This window comes from Theropithecus gelada, chromosome 7b, assembly GCF_003255815.1.
Source record: "Theropithecus gelada isolate Dixy chromosome 7b, Tgel_1.0, whole genome shotgun sequence".
NCBI lineage: Eukaryota > Metazoa > Chordata > Mammalia > Primates > Cercopithecidae > Theropithecus > Theropithecus gelada.
The window spans coordinates 23650326-23664369 of NC_037675.1; the positions used below are offsets into that span (position 1 = coordinate 23650326).

Genomic DNA, 14044 nt, shown 5'->3' on the forward strand with positions numbered 1-14044 from the left:
GTTGCTGAGAGAGAGCTTAGAGACAAATACTTGTGGCAACGTGGAATTTCTGAGTTGAGCATGGGTCAACTAAATTAAAAAATTTATTTGATTCCCGAGTCCCAAGTTGAAATGGGTAAGCCAAGAAGGTATGAGACTGCAGGGAGCAAATACCTGGAGGAACCCACTGAGCAGACGAGTAGGCAGAGGGGCTTAAACATACAAACATTAAACCCTCATCCAGGTAGTGCCTTCATCCTGTTGGCTCTCTTTGTTCTGCTCAAATATCTGTCTGGAATCCTCTCTCTACCTAAGGTTAAAATTCGGGCATTAGGACACAGAGTAGACATAACCGTAAAAATTACAACTAAAAGTCAACCCTCCTGATACCTTCTATTCAACGTTTCTTCCAATGTGCTATCATCTTCATCACATGTTTTTTCTAGAGTACTTACTGTTCATGGTATTGGGACGGGTCATGGGAATAGCAAAGTTCTAAGGCAAGTTCTAGTCAAAGTTCTATTCTCATCAATGTGTTTTCAATTTAGTTTTAAAAGACAGGGCATTCGAAAGTACAGTTAAAGATTACAAAAAATACAAAAATATAAGACAGCACATATGATGATGAGGGTTAGTGATTTCATGTGCAGCGCTCTAGGAGTTTATGAAAGGACCAACCACTCTGAGAAAAGTTTCTTAGGTTTGAGACTGCAGTGAGCTATGATCACACCACTGCACTCGAACCTGGGTGAAAGAGTGAGATCCTGACTCAAAAAAAAGAAAAGAAATGTTTTTTAAAACTTTTTTTGCTTTTGTAAAAAAAATTTTTATTTGTATATACTTAGTACAAGTGCAAATTTCTTACATGCATATGTTGCACAGTGGTGAAGCTTGGGCTTTTAGTGTACCCATCACCAAAATAGTAACCATTGTACCCAGTAGGTAATTTTTCAACCCTCAGTCCCCTCCCACCTTCCCACCTGTTGGAGTCGTCAGTGTCTGTTATTCTACTCTGCATGTCCATGTGTACACGTCGTTTAGCCCCCACTTATAAGTGAGAGCACACAGTATTTGACTTTCTGTTTCTAGGAAATTTTACTTAAGATAATGGCCTTCAGTTCCATCCATATTGCTGCAAAAGATATTATTTCATTCTTTCTCATGGCTGTGTAGTATACATACCACATTAAAAAAATTGTCTTAGAATAGCTGAAGCTTAAAAGAGGCAGGACTTGGATAAGTAGGAAGGAAAAGGAAGGGTATTTCAGGGTGGGTATACTTGTTATCTATTGTCACATACACATCACTTCAGAACTTAGAGGTTCAGAACGACATTTATTATCCCAGTTTCTGTAGGTCAAAAAATCCAAGTGTGGCTTAGCTGCATTCTCTGGCTCAAGGCCTCTTATCAGGCTTCCATCAAAGTGTTACCTAGGGCTATAATCAGCTCAAGGCTCATCCGAAATAGAATCCACTTCGAGTTCACTCATGTGGATATTGACAGGCTGATATGGTTTAGGCGTGTGTTCCCTCCAGATCTCATGTTTCAATGTAATTCCCAGTGTTGGAGGTGGGACCTAGTGGAAGGCACTGGTTCATGGGAGAAGATCCCTCATGAATGGTTTAGCTCCATCCCCTTGGTGATAAATGAGTTCAAACTCTATTTGTTCATGAATGAGCTGATTGTTTAAAAGGAGCCTGGTACCTCCTCCTCTCTCTCTTGCTCCCTCTCTCACCATGCGACATGTGCCCAGACTCTCCTGCCCTGACTACAGAGAAATGGACATTAGATGTGGTCAAGGCATCTCTAGAACAAAGGTTCTCAACTCTACCCACATATTTGAATCACCTGGGGATATCCTTTGAAAATACTAGTGTCTGGGATACATCTCCAGAGATTTTGATTGAATTGGTGTGGGCTTGAAGCTCTGGCTTCCCAGATGACTCAACCTCCTTCCCCTCCTCTTGCTCTTCCCTCCCCCTGGGGTTGAAAGCCACTGCCTTAAGACCTCGCTATTCCAAGTGTAGTCTAGACAATCATAATCAGCATCACCTGGAAGGTTTTCAGAATGCAGAATCTCGTGCACCATCCCAGATCCACTGAATTAGAATCTGCATTTTAAACAAGACTCCCCAGGTAAATTACATCCTTATTAATGTTTGAGAAGCACTGGTCTAGGCATTCATCATTACTGAAAATGTTCATGGAGGTAAAAAAATAAATAAATCACTCTTTCGCAAATGTCACCCAAGAATCCATACTTGTAAAAAATCTCCTGAAGGGATACTGATGTGCCGCCAGGGTTCACTGATAGGCAGTCAGTCATCCCCAGTTCAGCTTACAGATTATTTGTGTTACTACTAAGATAATAAATATTCTTATTGGGGTGATAGTGAGTCCTTGTATACTTCTTAGAATAAGGTATTACATAAATTCTAGGTTTTATTATTTCTCATTCATCCACAAGCAAATAAGGAAATGAATTAATATTTACTGAGTCAATATACTTTTTACCACACCATGATGGATTATCCACGGAAACCCAGAATCTTGTGCCACATACCTTCAATTCAAGATGAAGCCAAAAAAAAGATCCACAAATTATTGGTGTCTGGTTAAGTCTGATCAGGAACAAGAGGAACAGGAGACACAAGAATGTGTGCCTCCAGTGGTCCACTCCTGCAGGATGAATGAGGACATGAAGTACAGGCCTGTGTTGGAGTGGGGTAATGTAGAACCTGAGGTAGGCCTGGGGTGAGCATGAAAAATAGCCTAGAGGCAAGGAGGAGGGAATCCTGGGAGAAAAGAGCTGGACTGCCCAACAATCTGAGGGTCTGGACACAATGAAAAAAGAAACCGGGCAAAAATTAAAGTAAAAAACCTGGAAAATTTAAATAATTCCTACGCTTACTAGCAGGTAATTAAGGAAGCATTTTATGTAACATCTGAAGCCTCAGATTTAAGTGGACACAGGGCCACTGTAGGCCCTGGCATAGTATAGGCATAGACCAAGTGTCTGCAGAAATCCCGAAGCCACATGAGTGAAATGAACACCCACTATTGTTTTTATATTGTTCTTGTTTTCTTGCTTTCTTGCTTTCTTTTGGAACGGAGTCTCATTCTGTCACCCAGACCAGAGTGCAGTGGCATGATCTCGGCTTACCATAACCTCCTCCTTCCAAGTTCATGCAATTCTTCAGACTCAGCCTCCCAAGTAGCTGGGATTACAGGTGCCCACTACCATGCCTGGCTAACTTTTGTATTTTTAGTAGAGATGGGGTTTCACCATGTTGGCCAGGCTGACCTCAGGCGAATCACCTGCCTTGGCCTCCCAAAGTGCTGGGATAACAGGCATGAGCCACCATGCCCACCCTGTATTGTTAATTTTCTTCCCCCTCCAGTGGTAAAGACAATTGATAGTTGACTAAATTCATATTATTGTTGCCTCCATTGTTCTGCTTTCTGTAATTCTTATCCATCATGAGAAGGGATGACTTGGAAGAGTTCAGAGCAGTGAAGAGAAATCCCAGAGAGTGTCTGTCAACCCTCAAAAAGACTTTGAATTTGACTGTCAGACATAGGAATAGGCTTGCCACTCTCACCAGGCTCCCAAGAAGAGTCCTTGGGCAGGCTAGATGGCTAGAAAAAGAAAATTCCTCTCTGATGCCCAAAGGCAGCTAGAAGGCATCCTGGCTTCAGGAACAGTGCCATCTCCTGGCTGCCCTCACAAAGAGGTCATCCAACATTGTGAAACCATGGCTATGAGTGAAAGGCAAGAGAAAATAAGGGAATCTGAAACCATGTAAATATGCCACTTCCTCTGCATTAGCGGAGGCCAGAGATAGGCAATGAAGAGAATGTTACTTCTATCATATAACACGTTCTCGATTCGGAAGATGCCATAGCCTTGAGAAAGTCCTCATTACACCATCTTGAAAGCTCTCAGGATGATATAGGTAGGATCCAAATAAGAAAATGGACTCAAGGAAATCCAAGTTGTGACCTTCACTCTGAAAATTAAGATTTTAAACAGAAAATTGGAATCATTGAATTTGAAAGCCAGAAAGGATCTTAAAAGCCAAGTAGGAATCCCCTCATTCAGTTTAAATGTTCACTAAATATTGAATGAATAAGATCATCCAGTCTCAATTCAAATATTTTCAATGACAATTCTTATTTCAAAAAATCTGTCCTAAACCAAATCAAAATCTGCCTCCCATAACTTCATATATTTATATTTGTTATGCCTTCCGGAGTAAGGCAGACTAAGTTCACTTTCGCATATTCAAATATTTAAAGATAGCTATCCTGTCCAACCACTCCTCATGACTGTCTAAGAAATTTTAAACTCCTTGAGAGAAGAATCCAAGTTCAATATATTTTCCTGTACCATATGATTCTTAATAGAGTGACTAACCTGTAGCAGGTAGTCAATAAATGTGAGTTGAATACATGAATTAATATCTATGTGTCCACCTGACCAACAGTTCTACTCAGGTGTCTCAAAGGCACTTCAGCTCAACTCCAAGACTTAAATCAAGGTCTTCCTTATGAATATGGCCCTAGCCTAAGGTGCCCTATCTGAAGGAATAACACCATCATTTCAAACCCATCCACTGCTCTCCATCCACTGCCACCAGGCTGGTCAAAACCATGATTTTCTTCTTTGGATTGTTTCTATAGCCTGTTGAGTTAAGTTAGCTGGCCTCTGGTACTATTCAATATCTCCTCCCCACAGCAGCCAGAGTGATCTCTCCAAAATACAAATATGATCACGTCATACCCCTCATTAAATATCCTTCAGTAACTTCCCATTGCAGATAGGCAAAACACGAAAATCCTTAAAAGTCCTCTAAGACCTTGCACAGTCTGACTCCTTCTCATCTCCTCTGCCATACCTCACTCCTCTCCCCCTCATTTTCCAAACATGCCTTCTTCCAGCTATTAAATACTTGAATGTACCAGGTGCCTTCCCACCCCAGGGTTTTGCAGCACTTTCCCTCTCCTCATCCCCTGTTTAACTCCTATTGAAAGGAGTTAAACAAAAAAGATCAAAGTCTACACATCCTTTTTTCAGAGGCATCTTGAGATCTCCTGACAAGTTCAGGTTGTTTATTCTTTAATGCTTTCATATATCAGTTTGTAATATTTTATTAATTTGATTATGCCTATTTTCTCATGAGTCTGTAAGCTCTGGAGATCAAGGACTATATCTGCATTTGCTTATTCAACCTGACAAATCGCATAAACATATCTGTATGAATAAATGAATGAATTTCCCATATTCTGGGACTTCCCAGAATTTGATCATCATCACATACTCTGGGCTGCAGTGGGGCCTCAAGCCTTGCCATATTCTCACTTTTTAGGGGTCTCGGAGACTCCAATGTCATCCTGAGCTGGAGTTCAAGGCCTCTTAGAAACCACTGATTTATACTCATTCTGTCTGGCATACTCAAGAGCCCATTCTTAGGCACACAGGACAACTGAACAGGATTGGAGGGTCCTCCATAGGTCTGAGTCAGCTTCCACATAGGGACCCTGAACAGATAAGTAAAACCTGCCCTGAGAGTCTAGCTAGACATGAAGAAATCAGAGGAGCCCAAAATGATTATTATTTTCTCAGTGACTACTGGCTAGGCTTATGATGAGCCCTCTTGGTGTTTTTCATTTTGTGTCGCTATTTTCAGTAGCTGTATCATTAAAATACACAAGTCTATAATTATGGGGATGCATATCCTCATCCCTCAAATATGTACTGAGCACGTAGAATATTCCTGGTCCTGTGCCACACGCTCAGTTACAAAGGCGGCCAAAGCTCAATTCCTGTCCTCAAGGTGCTCTTCCTAGTAGAAGAAATAGACATGAAAATAGAAACTTACTAACAGAGAAAGGAGAAAACAGAACACAGAGAAGAAAGTGATGGCCTAGAGATGGGGAGCGCTTGTCACAGGAGGTGACATAGGCTCATAACAGAAAAAGCACTTGTTTCCCTGAGGTAAGGTGTGCTTGCAGGTTCCTTAAGATGACCCAGGAGAGAAGATGAGCATCCTCAACAGTTACACACAAACACACTCACCTTGGTCTCTGATGCTTGCAGTGAAAATAAACAACTGAAAATAGGCCCGGCGCGCTGGCTCATGCCTGTAATCCCAACACTTTTTTTGTTTGCTTGTTTGTTTTTAATCCCAACACTTTGAGAGGCCAACATGGGAGAATTGCTTGAGCCCAAGAGTTCAAGACCAGCCTGGGTGACAAAGCAAGACCTCGTCTCTATTAAAATAAAAAGAAAAACTAAAATATTGAAAAATAGCCAAAAATGTGCTGCAAACCACCGTGGCACATTTATACCTATGTAACAAACCTGCACACTCTGCACATGTATCCTGGAATTTAAAGTAAAATAAAAAAAATTTTAAATTAAAAAAATGAAAATAAATAAACTGAAAATGTATGGAAAAATACAAAACCCCAGACTAGACACAATCAGTTTCTTTTTGTGGGAAAGTGGATTTATATCAGAGCTTTCATAGGGGTTCTATAACCACAGAATGTAGTTAATTCCCTGCCAAGTAAAACTTAGATACTTCCAAAATGCTGCTATTGTACACACCGCAGAACAGAGCAGCCAAAATGGTAGTGGTATGGGTTGCAAAGATAAAGAATTAAGAAAAGCAAAGAGGAAGGGGAGAGGAAAAGGAGAATATTATTTCCTTGAATGATGATCACTCCTTTTATTAATAACTTTCTGTTCTTAAAGAGATTTCCCAAACCTCTGGGCTTTCCCAGAATTTGGTACCACTGGTGCACTGACCTAGCCTCATCCTGCCAATGTGAGGAAACCCAGGGAGACTAGTAAAATGCTTTATAGAGCAGCAACCACGCCAATGGGGCTGGCTGTGAACCTTCACCTTGGTGTGTTCTTTGATTTCATTTGGTGTGAAATATTGAGATTTCTCCTCAGATATCCCAGCGCCTTGTAGCTACACCAGATCTATAAATCTTTATCTGGGTTAGATTGAACCATTTTCATTTATGGAGTTGTTTTTAATCACAGCAAGAGTAAAACTTTTGCCCTGTACAAAAAAGTCACCTGTAAACTGAGCCATTCTGATTCAGCTTTCTGCTTCTCCTCTGAAATTGTGTCTCTTCTGAGAGCTCTGGAATAAAACAGCTGCCATAGTCATATCACCCTTCCATATTGTCCTCTTTGTATTAGTCAGCTCTGATGTGGTAACGAACAGTGCCAGGACCTCAGTGGCTTACAGCAATGAACATTTACTTTTTGTTCCTGCTTTTACTACCAGTTGGCTGCTGAGCTCTACTCCCTGTGTCTTCCCATTCCAGAGCCCAAGATGAAAGATAAGCCACTATTTGGGACATACTTTTTTTTTTTTTTTCTGACAGGATCTCGCTCTGTTGCCCAGAGGCTGCAGTACAGTGGTGCGATCTCAGCTCACTGCAGCCTCAACCTCCTGGACTCAAGAGATTCTCCCACCTCAGCCTCCCAAGTAGCTGGGACTACAGGTGTGCATGCCACCATGCCTGGCTAATTTTTGATTTTTTTTTTTTTTTTTTTTGTAGAGACGGGGTTTTGCCATGTTGCCGGGGCTGGTCTCCAACTCCTGGGCTCAAGCAATCCACCTGCCTTAATGACCCAAAGTGCTGAGATTATAGGCATAAGCCACCATGCCCCTCCGCACTGTTTTTATGACAGAAGAAAAAGAACAAGAGAAATGCAAGCAGAAACTCAAGATACTTCTTAAAACTTCTGCTCAGACACAGCAGACGTCATGTCCACTCACATTCATTGGCCAAAGCCCTTCCATGGCCAAGCACAAAATCAACTAAGCAGGGACTCACACCTTTCCCACAGAAGGCACTGCAAGACACATAGCAATGGGTAGAAATCAATAACCTTTTTCATGGAAAGAAGGATCAAATACTTCAGAAAAATAATTATAACCTACCGTACCCTTTAACTCCACCCATGTAATTTGTCTCCATCCTGGGGAGTTTCTCCTGCTGTCAACTAAAAAGGAATTTAAAATGCTTTTTTTTCTTCTTAGAATTCTTCGGGGGCAACATTTGCCCAATTATTCTTCAGAATGTCACCCTCCCCAACAATTTAACATCCCTCAACTGTTAAATTGTTAACAGTTGTTGCACAATTTAAAAGAATTCCACCATCAGATAATTTTGGCAAACACGACATATTAATATCCTCCTCTTATTATTTAAATTCTTATTACCATATTAAATGCTCTGAGAACCCCTGCTGTAAAGATACCTATTTAACGTGGGATTGGAATTACAGAATTCTTTTTGTAATGGCACAGCCATTAAGACTCATGAAATTCTATAGGCAAATACTATCCCAAAGGATTATGTGGGAATCAGTCAGACAGATTCCTGCTGTTTCCTCATTTCTGTGCATCCAGACTGAAGGGTACCTAATGATGTTGAGAGGAGCTACGCGTAAGGCCAATGGGTCTGTACAGGCCTCAAAAAGAAGGCTTGCATTTTTTGCTAAGACCAAACTCAATGTCAGAAACCTGAAAATGCGATTCAGATACTACTCTTTGTCTACTGAATTAAGTATAAACACTTCAGACTGGCTTTTGTTCCTTCCTTTCTGTCTGCAACAAATATATCTTGAGTCCTACTATGTGCCAAGTACTGTGCCAGGCATTGAGTACATGGTGTGAGCAAAACAGACATGCACCCTTCCCTGTGGACTTACCTGTATAAAATAAGAGGAGACAGACACAAGACAAGCACACAAGTAAATAGCCAGTGATCAGACAACCTCCCAGTGGTTAGCTACACCATTGGCCACCCATTCCTCCTCAAAATGTTTTCCACACGTAGCTTCTGAGATGCCACTCTTGGCTGATTTCCCTCTTCATCACTGGCTTCTCCTTCTCAGTCCCCCTTGCTGGCTCTTCCTCCACTATATATCTTCTAAATACTAGATCAGCCAGGGTCCTTGCCTGGGTCTATGTTCTCTTCTCTATTTCTCCCTAGATGATCTCATTCACCCTCGCAGCATTAATTTCACATATGATTCCCAAATTTATATCTCCAATGCAAAACTCTCCTCTGAGGATATAATCTTCCCCCAGTTGAACCACCTTAGCACTTACCACTCTTGAGTTATTTCATGTGTTTTCTCTTTTGCCATGATTGTTTGCACACTTCCTTCATCCTCTTCCTAATTTATAAACCCCTCAAGGCGGGGATCCTTGGTCTGTTTCATCTTCAGTTTCCATAGTGCATTGCAGAGTAACTGTTTAATATATGATTATTGAATTTAATGTTTGAACTGAATTTCTGCTTTAGGGATCACTGAGACACAGATGTAATGAAAGGGAATATTTTATTTAAAGAATAATGTCTCATCCTTCTGTATTTCCAAATGAACAACTTCAAATGAGAGAACACAGCTACATACATTAGCATGAGGTGAATACTTAAGTTTAAAAATGCTAAATTGAGCCAGTATCATCCCTTGTGGTCACAGCAGCTGCTGCAAAGGTTTTATAAATTGCCTATGTTCCCGCACCCCATCTGGCGATGCTGGCGTGTTACAGCCATGGATGACTTACTCTTCACAATAGCCTTCACTTGGATCTATTCCCTACTTTAAAATAAAAAGACAAAAAGAAGGTGCCAGGGGCTTGCCTAAAGTGCTCCCACCCAACCAGAGTATAATTCAACCACATAATGCTGACTCCTTAGCATTTACAGGATTAGATTCAGGGTCAAAGAGGAGGTCAGAAGAGGAAGGCTCTCTGGACTGCAGAAAGGTGTTTCACCATCAGTTCTAATAATAGCATGTGGCGGCTGCACTTCTGGTCTTTCCTCTGCATTTTAATCCCATTATTTTCTAAGCCTCTCCCAAGGCCTCCTTTACCAGTCAAAATCAGCCAAGGTTTCATATGCCCTTAGAAGAAAAGAGGACTGATAGAACCTCAGTATCGACTAGAGAAAAGCCAAGAGCCTTTTCATGCTAGATGATCCATGTGAGTCTGGGTTCCTGATTGCCACACAGGGAGGCCCTGACTATAGTGTGGACATTGGTTCCTTTGCACAGCTCCCTCATGTGTGTATGCAGAGGCTGCTTTTTCTCATCTTGCTTGCCCTAAAACATTTTTTTGACTTAGCCTCCATATACTTGAAACTTAGAGTTCAACCTGTCAAAATCAGAGGGAAATTGACTGAATTGCATCTTTCACGAAAACAAACTTTTTCCAACTGCCATGGTATTTTAGACTGTATTTTACTTTTCTGCTAGTGTTGCTTCCCTATCACATTTCCCTGGATAAACATATAGTTTGTGCCATAATATTTTTTAACAAGGAGTCCTCTGGGCAGACGGTGGCATTAGGAATTTCTGCTTGGCATTTGGTATGCTGTCCAGCTGAGTCCCCAACCATGTTGTGAGTCAATGCAAACACAGCAGCTTTCAATAAAGGAAACAGTTATCTGAGCAGGCTGCAGCTGTGACTCTCAGCTCAGCCTCTGGGTCACCAGTCTGGGATGTGAGCTGGCACCTTGTTAAAAAAGGTATTCTGACAGAGAGATAGCTGTCAATTGACTCTTCCAAAAATCCTCTTTCCCTGGGTTCTTCCAGTCCATCTCCTTGGCATGTGCCATTCCCTATGCATCTTATGTTAGACTACATCTCTGGTTTCTCACCACAGCCTGGACACTGCTGATGGGCTAGATTGATACCGTATGCTTTGTCATATACCGTGATCCCACTCACGATGTTATTTCAGTGGGATAGATGCTGAGACTGTTCACCATGCCAGAGGAATCTTGCTGCACATAGTATTTCCTTTGCCCTCCTTTGGTAACTTCCCAAGTTCCCACAGTCACTACTTGGTTATGCATGTGTGCTAACACTCAGACTACTTTGCAATTAGAGCCCTGCCAATTGGATAGCTAGTATTTCTATTCAATAATCTTTTTCATTCACTCATACTAAACATTCATTACATAGCTCAATGTTAAGAGCCCTTTAACTTGTCATATACATGATGAATATAACAGCACTCGCATTCTAAACCAGGCTTTAACACAGCGGTACAGTGGTGATTATAAAACAACCACTCTGCACTGTGGCAACTCTAGCCATGGTGAATGTTATAAAGAAAGTGTGTTTACTCTAGTCCTTGCCCCTATACCAGTCCCCACACACCACCAAACTCAATATAAACCCCACATAACCAGCAAGAATATCTGAAGTATGCAGGTTATACTTCATACCTGCATACTTCAGATATTCAGACAATGGGACAGTAGTAGGTGCATAGTGGGTGAGGTTCCCGGGACATGACCAGGACACTGGTTTATAGTGGCCCAAGCTGCTGTAAGTCTAAGATCCCACTGAAATGCCGTACTCACTTTCCCACTTAATGGTTTAGGAACTCTTTTCTAGCCCCCAAAGCTACACTTCAAGCCACTTTTTTTTTTAAACCTACACAGTTGCCTTTCCAAAAGTATCCTGCAGTGATTCCATGTTGCTCTTCCATTGTTTCCTCAGTTAGCCCTGACTCCATGTTTTGGCAATCTTTCAGCCTCATTCCTTTTTCTCCCAATCTGTAATAAAACTAAGCAAAAAGTAGTAGGTATATTAGCTCAAGAATTGGGATGTACCCGTGGAACTGCTGGGCCATGCAAGTTTTTGTCAATAGCTATGGGAGCCCCTGGCATGGAAGGCCAGACCCACCACCCCCTCCCAAGGGAAAGAGGACAAGTCCCCATCCATCTGTTTTCTCCCTTCCTCTGGCATCATAGAACCATCACAGTAGATAGGGTCATTTTGCTGTCTCCCACTGGAGGTGGAGTAGGGGAGGGTCTCACACCCAGAGATGCTCCTACAACTTTCTCCCCTCCCTTGTATTGAAGGATGAAGGGTATTTATTTGTTTCCCCACAGGAGATGAAGCAGGGAGTTTTTCTAGGGTTCTGGGAGGGCCCACCCTTGTCACCACCCTGTGGTGCCCCAGGGGTAATCAGCCAATTGAAGGAATGTAAGATCTGTATAATAAAATCTTAATTCCACAGAAGTATGATTCCAGCTACAAAATTTGAGCTTTCTATAAACATTAAACACTCTACATTTCCGTAAGTCCTACCACCAAAGGAAAAGAAAACAGCATTTAATTCTCTCTAACACTGAGCTATCCCCTCAGCCTACTCCCAACCAAGAACCTTGAGCAAAATTCTTTTCTCCATTTCAGAGGAGGAAAGTGGGAAATGCTTTTTCTTGTACACAGAGACTACTTCAAAGTAGGAGGGGCTCCTGTTTGGGCCCTTTTAAACTAATTTTCCATCTGCTCCCAATCCAGGTTTATCCAGTTGTACCTCTTTATTGGGATATTGTTGAATGGAAGTACATAATAACCATTGTTTTATTTTTTATAAATGGGCTTCTACCAACAAAAACATAGGATTAGTCTACTGTTAGCATGAAAACCTGTGTCATGGCTTCTCTAGGTTCTACCCCAGGACCAGCACACCCCCACAGTCTTCCAGCGAGCAGAACAAATCAAAGAGGATTTCCAGAGACAGCAATAACTTTACATTCCACCCACTGCTCTCCCTGGGGCAGCAAATCTTCACTGTGAAATCTGCAATTCCAGGAGAGCAGAAAGCAATCTATCTCCCTCCAAAAACAACTGGCCATTTCAGGGAACTGGACACATTTTCACTCCTAATGGTAGGTCTCCTTGGATTACTATGGTCTGCCATGAGCCTGGGAATTGTAAGACAAAAACAGAGGAAGGAAGGAAGGAAGGAAGGAAGGAAGGAAGGAAGGAAGGAAGGGAGGGAGGGAGGGAGGGAGGGAGGGAGGGAGGGAGGGAGGAAGGAAGGGATGGATGCAGGGAGGGAGGGAGGGAGGGAAGGAGGGAAGGAGGGAGGGAAGAATGCAAAGTTGAAATATAGCAAGAACCCATTACTCTGTGAGTCCAGTGCACTACAGACTAGGTTCCATCTCACACACACACACACACACACACACACACACACACAGTGATGTCCCAGTGTAAGGAATCCCAGCTAGTGGGCTCCCCAGCTAAATTCTACCTCTCAGAAGGGAGCTGGATAGGACAAAATTTCTATCTGAAAAGTCAGGGCAGGATTAGGAGGAGGAACCAAAAACACAGATTTAGCCCATTTCATCTAGCACAGAAGGACCCAGAATGCCAGGTATGATATCACCTAGTGAATATTTACTAAGCACCCACTAAGTGCCCAACACTGTTGAAAGAGATCAAGGGAACAGGAAGATGGTTGGTGCTGACCTAAGGAGAACCGTGTGCTCTCTGGTTTATAAGAAGTGAGCAATCACCAGGCAGGAAAGCTGTTGGAGGTCTGCACTGGTCATAGAGAAAGGACAAGGAGCAGAACCCGATGCTACAGCAGGCCCTATGGTCACAGGTGGCACCTCTTCCTTGTCCCCTCAGTACAACAGTGTATAAGCCTTTACTGTCCTACAGTTCTTCTTTTTGTTACACAGTGACTTTCAACCCTGGTTGTACATCAGAATTATCTAAGGAAGTTTTTAAAATCCTGTTGCCCAGAACCCACCCCAGACTAATGAAATCAGCCTCTGTGGGGGTGGCACCTAGGCTTCAGTAGTTCCTAAAACTCCCCAGGTGGTCCCGGTGTGGGGCCAAGATTGAAAACCACTGCATGGAGGTAATTGTCCTAATTACCTCTCCAGCTTCTCTCTGCCTCTACATTCCTCTTATCTAAGCTGTTACATTGCCTTTTTATTTTTAGTTTGTTCTACTTCATCCTTTCAGTAGATAATTCTATAATACTCCATTAAACCTTTTTTCATGCTTTAACTTTGCTTTTTCTCATTTAATTTTCATTGCCCACTCTACTTACTCCTTCTTCCCATTGTGTTTGTTTTGTTTTGTGTTTTCTTTAATCCAGCATTAACATTTGCAGGGCACTTGATATGGACAGAGTACTACAGCAGGCACTTAACTGCTGCTACAAATTACATTTAATGCAGTAATATTTTTTGTTAGATCCTGTGCCA

The 14044-nt window shown here is 42.0% G+C and overlaps 1 long non-coding RNA gene and 7 gene segments (V, D, J or C); 7 read left to right on the forward strand and 1 right to left on the reverse strand.

Annotated features, from left to right (window-relative positions):
* Nucleotides 1-14044, forward strand: part of LOC112629379 — an 881832-nt gene that overhangs the window by 753251 nt on the left and 114537 nt on the right.
* Nucleotides 1-14044, forward strand: part of LOC112629380 — a 766638-nt gene that overhangs the window by 664849 nt on the left and 87745 nt on the right.
* Nucleotides 1-14044, forward strand: part of LOC112629366 — a 772346-nt gene that overhangs the window by 623304 nt on the left and 134998 nt on the right.
* Nucleotides 1-14044, forward strand: part of LOC112629369 — a 661469-nt gene that overhangs the window by 547439 nt on the left and 99986 nt on the right.
* LOC112629376 overlaps nt 1-14044 on the forward strand; it is a 484771-nt gene that overhangs the window by 387056 nt on the left and 83671 nt on the right.
* The window catches only part of LOC112629375, a 451949-nt gene that overhangs the window by 371254 nt on the left and 66651 nt on the right, over nt 1-14044 (forward strand).
* LOC112629378 overlaps nt 1-14044 on the forward strand; it is a 416220-nt gene that overhangs the window by 323392 nt on the left and 78784 nt on the right.
* LOC112629385 overlaps nt 1-14044 on the reverse strand; it is a 105789-nt gene that overhangs the window by 24462 nt on the left and 67283 nt on the right. The gene's annotated exons all lie outside the window — the stretch shown is intronic.